The 14,237-nt window shown below is 35.2% G+C and overlaps 1 long non-coding RNA gene across 1 annotated transcript in view; it reads right to left on the bottom strand.

Moving 5' to 3' along the window:
• LOC137075085 (uncharacterized) overlaps positions 1 to 6,464 on the bottom strand; it is a 36,786-nt gene extending 30,322 nt beyond the window's left edge. Inside the window, exon 1 of the long non-coding RNA XR_010904995.1 lies at positions 6,254 to 6,464. This is a non-coding gene — a long non-coding RNA (uncharacterized lncRNA). The remainder of the gene's footprint in view (positions 1 to 6,253) is intronic.
• Positions 6,465 to 14,237: the final 7,773 nt, after the last annotated feature.

Here is a 14,237-nt window from a genome sequence, read left to right as displayed (position 1 = left end):
GTCTTGTCTGTGTTTGTTCTTTTAGAATAAACAAAATGTTTTGAAATATAAACAGCACAGTATTATTGCACAACATAAAATGTTGCAGTATGGTTGAGTCTGTGAGCATATAAATAATTGTGAGCATATATATATATATATATATATATATATATATATATATATATATATATATATATATATATATATATATATATATATATATATATATATATATATATATAAAATATAAGGTAGATATTCTTGAGAATACAATGATTAATAAAGTTGAGTTGTCAATAAAGGAAAACGTGTATTAGCAAACAGCCTAAAAACAAATTCTAAAATGTATGCTATTTTTCTCGGGTAAACTTCACTTGTTATTAAAAAGAAATAAATGTTTGAAATAGATGAAAAATAAGCATTTTGGCTGCTGGGCTTAAAGGGATAGTCCACCCTTTATACAGCCACCCATTATACAGAAAATAATTTAAACTAATTAATTAATATTATAAATAAATGTTTCTTTAGCTATAACATAGAAACATGTAAATTGTAGGTAACACTTTGCAAGTCCCATTTGTTAACATTAATGTATTACCTAGATTACATGAACAATATGCATTATGCAATATACATTTTAGAGCATGTACGTAATATTTGAGCAATACAATTGTACCTCGATTATTCCTATATATGTACCTATATATGACGGGGCGGCAGTGGCTCAGTGGTTCATGTAGTTTGTCTACAAACCAAAAGGTTGGTGGTTCGATCCCCGGTTCCACCTGACCAAGTGTCAAAGTGTCCATGAGCAAGACACCTAACCCCAGCTGCTCCCGACGAGCTGGATAGCGCCTTACATGGCTGACATCGCCGTCGGTGTATAAATGGGTGAATGTGAGGCAAAAATGTAAAGCGCTTTGGACAAAAGCGCTATATAAATGCAGTCCATTTATATAAATGCAGTCCATATGTTAGTTCATAGTGCATTAACTAAGTTTAACAGATCAAATAAAAATAAAACAATTAAATTTTTTTAAACTAAAATAATAACCATTAATAACCATTAACCAAAAATAATAACCATTTAAACTAAAATATTAACTAAAATAAGGTTAATAAGGTGTTGTTAATTGTACAAATTGAATGTGTTAAAGTGTTATCATTTCATTTAAATCCAAACAGTCAGCTTTTTAAGAACACTTTACGATTATTTAATCAAAATAACAAAATATGTATTGCAACTGAGTGCGCTTCTGATTTGTTTGTATTTCTGTCGGCTGCAAGAAAGTTTACTTTCTCACATTACTAGATGTTACATTGTTTTAACTGCTTGAGGTTCTGCTAATAGCATCCTCTCAGCCTTGATTACAAAGTACATACATACTGCTGTTCTTTACCTGCTAATTCAGCATCTAGTCAACATATTAATTACTTTACCTCAAGTGTCAGTGTAAGCAACATCAGTGATAGATTTTATTTGGCCTCTAGAGGCCGCTCTCATGCTATATAATGCCAGCAGACCCTTCTTGGAGCTCTTGTACTTTGTAATGACATCGCACCCTTCTCAGCCACTCCAGCAACAGATACAAAATAGATTTTTGCTGATAACTGATTATTCCACCAATCAGCTATTAGTGCTGATTAATCGGCAAAACCGATGAATGGGTTAGCATACAGTTTGGATTGGCAGTATGGTTCATTCCTGGGCAAGAATTCCCTGTGCATCCATAGAGCCTAGCATGGATAAGAGCAGGGAGAACAGCAATAACCCCCTTAGTGTAAACAGAACAGAACCAACATAATGTATTTCATTTCTAGTCATTAATATTAGTAAAAGTCGATATTAAATGTTCAAAATAATTTGGGAATTTAGTCTGATTTAAGGGGAATCAAAATACCAAATCCTGACTGGACGAGAGGAGGAGCTGGGGATGGAGGAGGGTAAATGAGCTCTGAAGAATGTGATTGCTGCTGATAGTACTGAAGGGGCTTATGCTGTAATTGTATTCCTGTAGACGTGATCAGCTGACAATCAGCTGATGCAAGCTATTTTAACATGACCTGCCAGAGCTGATGCTATGGTTGATTTCACGTTGCTTCTTAAAATTCTGATGGAACCACTGGAATCACATGGACGATTTTACAAAAATGTCTTTACTACCTTTGTGGGCCTTGGAAGTGTTAATTAAATAGCTGTCTATGGAGGGTCAAAAGAGCTTTCATATTATCAAAAATTAAATTTATGTTCCGAAGATGAATGAAGATCTTACGGGTTTAGAAGGACATGATGGTGAATAATGACAGAATTTTTTATTTTGGAGAGAATGGTAAATTAGTCAAAATGTTACCTGTTTATTCCAAATGAATAAAATAGTAGAAGATGTAATCACTGTGGTTAAACATGTTATCTTGAAAAGAGCCCTGTAATGTAGACAACCCCCTTAATTGAGATCTTTTCAGACCCTGAAAATGTGACTCTGGCATGTCCAGAGTTGAGCGGAACAATCTTGCGTTGCGTCTTTATAACATGCTAATTAGGGATTTGGAATTAAAATTACAACAGTTGGTCTTTCATTTGCATAGAGGTCATGTTTAGCTAATGTGTCTCTTGTTGAAACAGACAGCCAGCATGACTATGGTTAAATTTGACCCAGTGACATTTCCTGTTTCAAATTATGCACAATGTGTGAATTAATTTAATTAGAGAATTCATTAAGAAATATGGCTTGCTGAAACGACCGTAATATTTAGTTATGTGAGGTCATTTTCTTTCATTGTTGAAGCTAATTTGTTTCATAACATTTCCTGCTACTATCTGCCCATGTTAAGTATGATGTATGAAATTTGTTAGGGCTTTAATTAATTATGATTGCATTTTATACTAAATGTTCAGCTTGTTTGGAGAGAAGGCTCCCATTGAGAAAACCTTTCAAACAATTCATTTAAAATCAATTGCTTCCTTTTTCACTCCCTTTAACTAGTATGGCACTGAGTGGGAAATCTGTATGCTATTTCCTGCAGCTGTGATTAGCTGCAAATAGCCATAATGAGTGATCATCTCCACCTCTGCTACCGCTGCAGTCAAATAAATGAATTGGACTGTTGTAATGGTTGTTGTTAGTTGTCTACCCATCCGCACTGCAGCAATCTTTTTAATTAGTCCTGGATTGCAATGTTTGGGGCTGAGATGGCGCATCTATTATGTCCGGTGCTATAGCCCTTAAACAGGACCTCATCTCAAATATGTAAATATCTCTTTTGCAGGCAGATACAAACCCAGCCCATCAGTTTCTGCCAATCAGCGTGAGTGACAGAGGTAAAAAGTAATGAAAATATGTGTAAAACAAACAAACAAAATAAATAAATGTCTAGTTATATTGTATATGATCACATTTAATGTATTCAATTAACTTAAGGCAAAATTTTTGCCCAGCTGAAATTGATTTTCATTTTCATCATAACATAAAAACAGTGTGGCAAAATCGATTTATAAATGCTTCAATTAAATAAATGCGTAATAAATTCACAGTCTCAAAATAATTATTGCAATCTATTTCAATAATTATATATTGGTATATTGAACATTACAGATTCTTAACAGAGATAAATAAAGTACAATTTAATACAATAAATGCTATTATAAAAAAACATTTATAATTGATTTATATTGCGCTCTATGCCATGGCATATTTTGATGTAATCACTGTTTTATCCATCAAAATTACTTTTTATACACATTAAAATACACTTATCTATGCATGAAACAGTAAATCATAACTAAATATATGAATTATGCTATATAAAATGCTTGATAACAGGTTAAATCATTATTTATCCTGAGCCCTGGGTCACATGGTGAATTCAGGTTGATTGACAGTCAACTTTAATCATTCTGGATTCTGGAGATCCATTTTCTATAGTTCTGACTTTGCTCCAACACACCTTGAATTTGTATAGAATACATTTTATTATATTATTTTTCAAATTGGGTGTTGTTAATGGGTTTGTGATTAAGGGCACTTTTTTAAAGGGCTTGTTTTTTGTCTGGGTTCACACAAAAATTTAAATTCTGTTATTAATTACTCAATTTCGACCTTTGATAATCTTTGAAACATGAATTTAGATATTTTTGATGAAATCCGAGGGCTCTCTAACCCCTTCATAGACAGCTATTTAATTAAAGGTAGGACAGGTAAGAATTGGTTAAAAAACGTTTTTTTCCAAATTTGTTTAAACATTCTTTATATATCAATACATAATTAAAATGTAAGTACTCTAAAAAAAAAAGTATAAAATCTGAGTGTCTGTAGACCTCTCAGGACTGTTTTAAAGACAGCTCATTATTTCCATTCACTCCACCTTCTCCCTTCTGTGCTCTTTCCAAAGCCACACCCCCAAAATACATGAACGTGCCTCACCGACTGCTCAGCTGGAAGACGCATTATTGACCTGAGAGGAGTGGTGTGTATGTAGTGACATCGGCCCTCATTTATCAAAAGTGCGTACACCAAATTTCCAGCGTACACCTTGCGTACACCCAAACCCACGGTGACTTTGAGATTTATCAATATGGACGTTGGCGTACAGCACGCTCCAATCCTACGCCAGCTCAGGAGGTGGTGTACGCACGTTTCAGTTAGTGCAAAAATGCCCAGAAAAGCAATTCCTAACACCACTAAAAACCACAACAACAACATTCAGTGTTTATTTGTGTGCAACATGAACGTCAATGTTTAATTTTTGTGACTTTACCAAAGCGTTTGATTTTTAGGCTTATGTATTCCTACAGTCGCGAGCCTGTGCGCTTTACCTGACGGTTCAGGCCCGTCTGGCCCGGCAGCTGCGCACGGACTGGGACTAAAATAATTCAGACTGACAAAATAATAAAAATGACCTTCTTCTTTTAAATAATAATAAAATCAATAAAAAAAGACATTCTTCTTCTAAATAGCAAGCATCATTAAGAATAATAATCATAATAATAATAATAATAAGAATCTTACAAATGTCATGTAATTATTTATGTGAATGAATGGTCCTCCACATCACATCATCATCACTGTCGTACACCCCAATACATACCGTGATACGAAATTAAATGCTAATTTTTTCAAAACGTGCTGTCAAATAATGCAGTGATGGTAATTTATCATCCAAACTTTAAACTGCTGGAGTTTGCTTCTCAACCTCCACACTATTAACAGTACTCGTTATTTGTGTCCATATTTTGTTTTTGTGGGTGCCTTTAATTCCACTCTTTATACTCTCAAAACAATTTCGTTTTTTTTTTCCACTTCCCTGGTGATGGTCTCGATGGGCGGGTCTCAATCATCTCACTAGTTCAGTAGTCAGGGCACTGATCAGGGAGTCAGCCCATTGACTTATGTCCTAATCAGTGCCCTGACTAGTGGAGTAGTGAGATGATTGAGCGCGCCCGATCTCCACGTCGGAGAAGTTTCGCTTCTTTGCCGTCTTCTGTGTGTCCATGACGTAAAATGAGGGCGTGGGGGAGGTGGAGACTTGAATATATAGGGGCGTGTTATTCTAATGACGATAGTTTTCAGCCGCCGCATTTATCAAGGGCAGGTAAAGCGTACACCTGGATTGCAGAGGTACGCACAGCTTCATAAATCAGGCGGTGAGAGGAGTGTAAGCATAATCTTACGCCAACATATACACCAGTTTCTACGCAAGATTGATAAATGAGGGCCATTATGTCAGAATCACATGTAATAAAACATCTAACTTTATCAGTATGAATATAAACAACTAAGATGTCTCTTAGTACTTACTAACAAGCTAGAATACCGATACTGGTAAAGTTTAAAATATATTTTGTTTAATTCGGTAATGAGCTAGTTATATTTATAAGGCAAAGCTAAAAACGGGTAGCATTGATACATTTTTTCCCCATCAGTGATGAAGATGAATTCCGTGTAAGATTCATAACATGCTTTGTTTTGCATATAAGACTTTCAATGATGAAAGCATTGTTGATTAGTAGTAGCTAAAGCTAACTTAGTTCTAAAAAAAGTTCCTGGATGCAGTGTACTAGCTTTTACACATGCAATTTGTTATCTAAAGTTAAGTTTCAACACGACAGCGATCAACTTGAACTAAGTATATTGAGTATTTATCATCTCAAGTGTATAACATTGTAACTTTATGCTAAGTAATGTTATGCTATATTAGGTAGCTACATGTGCTAGTAATACATGCTTCATGAAAACATAAACCGAAAAAATGTATAATCAAAATGAAAGATTACCTGTTCAGCAGAAATACAACCAGCAATGAGTCGTTTTTCAGGTCCCTCAGTTCTCAACATCGTTGGAAAGCCACGCATTTATTTACTCGCGTTTGATTTCTTTGTTTATCCAAAGACTTCTTGTGCATTGCCTTTACATGTAGGCCTACTGTCTTGCTTTTTTTTGCATTGTTTGCCTCCGCTGACTGCAAAACCCGGCACCGTGCATTTTGAATGCTTTTGCTCTTCCTAGGGGTGCACGCATGTGTGGGCAGAACTTTTAGAGAAAGCGGTGGTCACCATGGTAGCGAGAGAGAGTGACAGTAGTCCAAGCCAATCATTTGTTTCGTCCCGAACGAAAATTATGAGCTGTGTTTTTTGCAGATTAAACAGTCACTTGATTTTTATACTCTCTTTTTCAGAGTACTTACATTTTATTTATGTATTGACATATAAAGAAAGTTTAAACAAATTTGGACAAAAGTGTTTTAGATCATTCCTACCTAGCCTACCTTTAACACTAGGCAATGAGGGAAGACATCATTAAAATAGTCCATGTGACTTTTTGATGGTATTGTCCAGGGGTGTATTGCCCGTACAATGATGTAACTCACTGCTACCATAGTGTGTTGCATTGATGAAGAAATCAAGCTAGTCACAAATTTTTATAGAAACCATATTGTCTCAAATCTGTCGTTCAACAACTTTGGTTAATGGGGTTTTGGGAGCTTTTAATTAATTAGTTTGAGATCGAATTCATGCTAAATTGTTTGCTATTAATTATGGACATGGCATCTGAGAACAAATGCAGATTTTTTTCAGTTATTTTGCTTTATTTTAAGATTCAATCATAGGCTCGTTCTTACAAACTAGAGCACTTGCGCACATGCGCAATCTTCAAAAAAGGTGCTTTAAATCTCTTAACAAACTAAAAGACATAAATAACATTTGTATGTTTTCAAAATAAAATATATAGATTGTATTGGATGTCAGTTTGCTTATTTTGCTCAAGATAAGGATTTATTAAGTCCACGTCATGCCAACAGGCTTCTAATCACAGGCCAAGAACTGCCGTTGCAACCACACAAGTTTGCGATGCTGTTTGCGAACATTCTTTGGAACTATGTTTTTGGGAAACACTAAAAGTGGTTCTTGGCTTTTAATCATAGGGGAACAACTTTTGGTGGTACAGCACCTATGTCAAATAAGAGGTGCCATATCGCATTTAATATTTTCCTCAATAATGGTGCTAAATGGCACCAACAGTATTTGGTACCTTTAAAGAACCTTTAACAAGGCTTGAAAGGTTCTTTGTAGGGCAGTGGTGCTATATAGCACCTTTACCACCCCAAAGAACTGCTGAAAAAATGCTGAAGCACCATGCAGGGGCTTAACAGGTTCTGTATATAGTACCTCAGTCATCCCAAAAAACTGTGGAAGAACCGCCGAAGAACCACTAAATCACCAAGATTTTGTGCTATACAGCACCTAAAGTGGTTCCCCTATGATTACAAGCCAAAGAACCACTTTTAGTACTATATAGGACAGTTTTTTTGTTAGTTTTTTTTTTTTTTGAGTGTATGTTGATAACGACGAAACTTGCGACCATGCAAGGAAAACTTTTGGGAAACGCACCCCAGCTCAGTCCAGTTCTCATGCATCATCAGAACAGTTATATCAATAATATTGTTGAATATAAGGCCTGGTTTCACAGACAGATATTAGACCAAGCCAGGATTAGGCCATAGTTCATTTGGGGCATTTAAGTGGCTTTTATGTCTCCTAAAAACAAAAATACATAAGTTCTCCTCTGGCCAAAGAACGAACATTGTGTGATTATGATTTAGGCTCCCGTCACAAGTCTGAATTCAGATCAGGGTCGGGACTCAGAAGCATTCAAATATTCATCCAAACATAGGGCCATAGGTCACAGCAGTCTGAGGACAGCAGCATCATTAAGGGTAGGGTTAGTCGGGGCAGGATATGCGATCATCAGCACCACCCTAACTTCCGGTCTGAAGCTGCTGTGTCCTCAGACTGCTGTGTTGCGTGATTCTGCAGTTAGATCTCTTTGTGCACCTCTAGGCCAAACTTGAAGGCATGCCTGCGACCTTACATGGAAAAAAGTCTAACACCTGCTAATCCTGCTGTACACGGGGAAATATATCGTAGGCAATCTGCAATGAACCCATCAACCTTATTTAGCAGGTGATTTTTTAAGGTGTGTTTAAATTAGAGAGGGAACTCTGCATGGAAGAGGGCAGATGCATTCCTTTTTCAACTGTTCCTCTCACTGCTTTGTCACTAGATGGCAGCTAAGTTCATTTAATAACAGGTAGATATAAGTGTACCCACAATTTTGTGCTAAGAAATGGTCACATTAAGGTGCGATACTAGACCCCTTTTACTGGGCACCAGCCTAGTTAAATATAATTTTTTTATATAATTACTTGACCTATAAATACTTATAATGTCTGACAATGTACATGTTACTATGTGTTTAAGCTGTTTAGAACACAAAAGAAGATTTTAGGACAGCAGCCACAGGGTGGAAATGAGGGCAGAGCCTATATGTTCTTAATAGAGTCACACCCTTTTTTAATTAACCAACTGCAAATGCCAAGTCACTTTTATTTATATAGCGCTTTATACAATATAGACTCAAAAAAATGACTTGTTGAATTTACTTAAAAAATATGTGGTAAGTGGTTGCACACAACTATATTGAGCAATTTTTACAAATTACAATTTAGTTAAAAAAAATTATAGTAAAACTGGCACAATTTCTTTGAGTAAATACAAACCATTTGAATTTGTCACTGTTTCATAATATTTATAAGTGCCGTGTGCTTAATTATGTTATGTTAAATGTATAAAAGTTTATTATGCTAGGTGAACACTGTTATCAATTTAATTCAACAAGTATATTTTTAAAAATAAAATGCAAAATTAACTCGGTGGACAAACCAAAATTATTTAACTGAGAGCAGGAATTCCATTCAATGAATCCAATGAATTTGTAGTGCCCACAGCCTAAACACAGGCACTCTTCTGCATAATGGTAACCACAAAATTACAGAAACTCCTAAATGTCCAACATAACTGAACATTAAACACTAACATAATCTAATAACATATTTCCCTTTACTGTAAAACACATAAAATAACACTTTATTCCATGCATTTTCTCTCCTAGCGCAGTCCATTGCAAAGCATGCTGGGAACTACAGATCCACTGCCCAGTTAGTTATGTCAGCACAAATATTTCATGTAATTTTAATGCAAATTAATAAAATAAACTTCAGTTTTAAATATATTAGGCTGATTGAACACATTTTGACGCAACTTGATTTAATTAGGTAAAGTAAACATAATTTAAATGTGTTATCTATGGCTGCATTTACACTGCAGGTCTTGATGCACAATTCCGATTTGGTGACTATATCTGATTTTTTTGACGACCTGCTTACATCATCTTTTCAAAAGCGACTCTTATCCGATATTTGCATTTACACTGTACACTGGCAAAACAGCCCAAGACGTTCTTAACCGGTGAAAGGAAGTAAAACAGCGCGATATGCAATGGACACAGACAAAATGATTGCACAATGTTTTGCTGTCTGCACTGTTCCACACATCTTTAAAGGTCGTCAAAACATTTCTCTCTTAAGGCGGAGAAAAAGAGGAGAGCCCTTGATGGGGTTGACGTCATTCGCCTGTCATTCGCCTGAATATACCTTAAATTTTTCAATGACGTACGACTCGCATTTACTGGGGAATATCCGATCTGATCGCTTACATGGCAGACGCTAATGCACGCATCCGAATCATATCGGATTTATTACCACATATGAGTGAGGCCTGAATCCGATCTGAGGATATCGGAATTCATGCGTTTTTTTACTGCTTACACGTTCACATGTCATATCCTATCTGTGCCACATGAGAGAAAAAAATCGGAATTGGGTCATTTGAACCATATAGTGTAAATGGGGCCTATGAAGGGCCTGAATAATTTTTTGAGTTCTGTTTCAAAGCAGCATTGTTCAGCTAATGCAAGTTAAGTGTTGATTTAGTTCCGTAAAGATCATCAATTATTAAATGAATTTATTGCAAAAAAGGAAAAAGAAAATGAATGAACAGGCTGCCATCACAAGTCAGAATTCAGATAAGTGTCGGGACTTTATCCAAACACAGAGATATAAGTCACAGCAGTCTGAGGAGAGAAGTGCCATTAAGGGTAGGTTTAGTAGTTGGTTCAGGATACGCGATCATAAGCAACAGGGCTCTCAAGTTTTGAACTGAGTTCAGAGTGAGATTTCGGCCGTGGCAGCAGCAACAGGGGTTTGGCTGGATATGGGTCTGATATGAAAAATGACACAAATTTGTACAAATAAAATATGTATTTAATTTGTGAGTGTGAGTGAGTGAGTGAGTGAGTGAGTGAGTGAGTGAGTGAGTGAGTGAGTGAGTGTGTGAGTGAGTGAGTGAGTGAGAGAGAGAGAGAGAGAGAGAGAGAGAGAGAATCAATCCAAATTCTTGCTTTAAGTAAAGACATTTTTACTCTTTCTACTCATGTAGATCACCATTTTAGCTTGTCCAAGAATAAAATTCAATAATTGAAAGATAACACGCTTTTTTGTACATATTTAAAACCAAAAATGAAAGTTTCAGGATAAAAACATACATTAAATTTGTTACACAATTCCTTCACCACTTCAATCAACGGAACAAGTCTGGAACACTGCATAAATGCATGAAAAACAGTCTCCTTTTGAGGACAAAACGGACAACCCGCATTATTATCAGAATCCAAAATTGACACAGAAGAATTCACCGCAATAGCACCGTGAAGGATTCTCCACTGCAAATCCCCTGTTCTTTTTGATAATGGTGGCTTGTATAAAACTCTCCACTCAGGTCTTACATCATCACCTACTTTTAAAACAGAACGCCAAGGGGTATCAACTCTCTTATCAAGTGTCTCTTTATTGAGAATGAGCACACACATTTTATAAAAATCTTTCCCCACACATATTGAAAAAAAAAATCAATAGACAAAAACTTTTTTTGTTGAAAGAAAAAGCCTGAATACTCTTCAAACTTTGGTTGAATTATTAAACACGGAAAAAGCTCTTCGTAATCAGGGATATTTGTCCCTAAAAAAAAAGTCCTCCAACATAATTTTTTCTTCATCCGTAAACACTTCTTTCAACTTAGTCAGATATCTACTCACAAAACGAACAGATCTGATTCCCAATTTTTCATTTACAGCTTCCACATTCTTAAAATGAGGCCCAGCTATACACAGTAACTGATTTAAAGTACAAACTCCTGAGTTTTTAATAGATTACAGAATCCTGGTAAAAAAATTGACTCTGGGTAAGATCCAGTCTTGCCTTAAAGATCAAAGGTTCATTAAGCAGCCAAAAAATGGAATGAAAATTTTCATTGCTCTGAACATGAAAAAAACTCAAAATCTTGAAAACATGCTGATAAAAATATGACAACTTCGAAAGATCCAGGCACTTAGGGTCCATTAAAAATAAAGGTTTATCCAGTCCAAGGTTTCCCACAGTCCTAAGTAAAGCACAACCAATCGCCCTCCAGCTTACATGTATAGGTCCATCAAGAAGTCTTTGTAAGAAAAGCTGCAATTCTGCTCTGGATATGAACCAGTCCTTGTCCCCCTTCTTCCTTGGGTAAAAATAAAATATTCTGAGGAATCCAATGGAGCTTGTCCCAAAAAAAGTCAACAAAGATTGCCTGAATCTCAGCTATCAACTTCACAGGACGATCGATACAAACCAATTTATGCCATAAAAGTGAAGCCACCAAATTATTTACAATTAGTGTTCTTCCCCTATAAGACAAGTTTGACAATATTATACTTGACTATAAGACAATCTCCATTTGTCTAAACGACCTTTAACTTTTTGTAATACCCCATCCCAATTTTTTTGTACAACATCATCATCTCCCAAAAAAACTCCAAGATATTTTAAAACCCCACTTATTCCAACACAAACCTTCAGGAAGAATTGGTCTCCCTTCATTCCAGTCCCCTAATAAAAAAAGCTTCACTTTTTTCCAATTTATTTTTGCGGAAGACCATTTTCCAAAGTCTTCTATCAGTCTAGATAAAACATGCATGTCATTTTGTTTATTAATCATTACTATAAGATCATCGGCATAAGCTGGTAAGCAAAAATTTACACCACAAGATGGTATCCTAACACCATCTATATTCTTCCTGATTGCTTGTAGAAGTGGTTCAATAGCAATAGAATATAACATTCCTGATAATGAGCATCCTTGTCTAATACCTCTATTGACCTTAAATGGAGCGGATAAGCCACCATTAATCTTAACAAAACTCTCAATGTCACTATAAAGAATTGTAATCATGTTTAAAAACTTCTCCTTAAAACCAAAAGCTTTTAAAACATTCCATAAATATGCTTTCATGCTCCACCCGATCAAACGCTTTCTCTTGGTCTAAAGACAACAAACCACAATTGATATTAAATAATTTGGAAACCTGTATAATATCTCTAATTAAAGAAATATTGTCAAAGATTGACCTGCTAGGTATGCAATAATCTTTATTTCAAATATGTATTTTGTTTATTAAAAGCAACGTTTTTAATTTCAAAAGCATTTCTGAATTTAGTTAAAATAACGAAATGTAAAAAAAAAAAAAAAAAAAATGTTGCCACCATGCAAAATTTAATTAATACTTGAATAACACCTATGTCTCCTTTCCATAAAAAATAATGGCTACTGCGTTGACTGGGATACGTGGCATAATTTTAGGAATGACTTAGGCTAAAAAAATACAACCATACTGATAAAGCAAACAATAATAATTGGCATCTTGTCTAAGATTATTTGAGAGAAAAACCACAGCTCACTTCAGCATGATTTTGTGTTCTTGCTCCTCTTCATCTGGCAGTAAACGGCTAGAATATCTCTGCTGCCGCCATGTTTCCAGCACCTGACCCTTGATGTGATGTTTGACAGGGCAGGGCGGAGACTTGATCGGCTCGGATTGCATTTTCAATTCCACATTGAATTTTGCTACATTCATTGCGGTATATATAATCAAAATGCAATCGCAAGTATCTTAAATGGGAGTTTTAAATGCAAATTAGAAAAATAACATTTCAATGATCATTTTGCTAACATTTTAGCTTGAACATGTTAAACACATCTAATTATTTCTGTAATACATTTTAACTTATATAAAGTATTACAATATACAATTCATGTTTAAATTATATGTTAAAACTAGTGTAGGAAATAGCAAATGTAAATTATATTATTCAATTTGAATTATCATTTAGCTCCAAATGTTGCACACATGGCATGGAAAATGTAAATTTAAATACTGAAATGCATTGCCATTTTACATATTGCATTGCCATTTTGCATATTGCATTGCAAATTTTATATCGCTACACTTCAGCTTTCATAAATAGGGATGATCACGAATATATTCGATCTGTAATTAATATTCAGAAAATCAAAATAATACTGAAATGTTACTATATTGCTTCGCTGGCCGTAAATGCAGGGAATCCATTATAAATCCCTCTAAATCTCGCAGTAATAACTAAATCCACTGGGTTGTGCTGTAGAGCATGTTAATAACTCGACTGTATTTGATCACTAAAGTCATCTGCCTCGTGATGTTTGGAATTTAGAGTTACTTTTAATAAAATTAATTATTAAAAATGAGCATAAAAAAAAAAATCCCATCCAAACACCAGTCGAATGAGGACAGCTATCCATCACTGCATTCACGAGTGCAGATGTACACTGAGTGAGAGCGCAATAAGGTAGCAAAATGCTTCCTTTAAGTTTTGTTGAGGTTTAAGAACAGAAAACACAAAGTGCTGTTAGAAACTTAACTTAAAACCATTATCTTTGTGTCTCTGCGTCGGTCATCGGGCTTGTAGTTGCCAACTAACGGTACTTCAGCGAGCATTTGATTCAATGAGCG

This window comes from Pseudorasbora parva, chromosome 5, assembly GCF_024679245.1.
Source record: "Pseudorasbora parva isolate DD20220531a chromosome 5, ASM2467924v1, whole genome shotgun sequence".
NCBI lineage: Eukaryota > Metazoa > Chordata > Actinopteri > Cypriniformes > Gobionidae > Pseudorasbora > Pseudorasbora parva.
This window is presented reverse-complemented; position numbering and strand designations above follow the sequence as displayed.